The sequence below is a fragment of the Penaeus monodon genome, chromosome 31 (genome assembly GCF_015228065.2).
Source record: "Penaeus monodon isolate SGIC_2016 chromosome 31, NSTDA_Pmon_1, whole genome shotgun sequence".
NCBI lineage: Eukaryota > Metazoa > Arthropoda > Malacostraca > Decapoda > Penaeidae > Penaeus > Penaeus monodon.
The window spans coordinates 26,966,185-26,966,386 of NC_051416.1; positions in this window are offsets into that span (position 1 = coordinate 26,966,185).

A 202-nucleotide genomic window follows, 5' to 3' on the forward strand; every position below is an offset into this window, starting at 1 on the left:
GTTATTACACATTTATTATTTACACGACTATCCGAGAGGTGAGGTTATGACGGAATGTAAAGGGAGGGGAAAGGTAAGGGGGAGGGGGAGAAAGGTATGGGAAGGGAGATTAAAGAGGAAGAGGGGAAAGAGAGGGTAAGGAGACTTATAGATGGGCAAGGGGAAATGGTTAGGACTTCAAGGGGTAAGGGAGGGTGCTAAT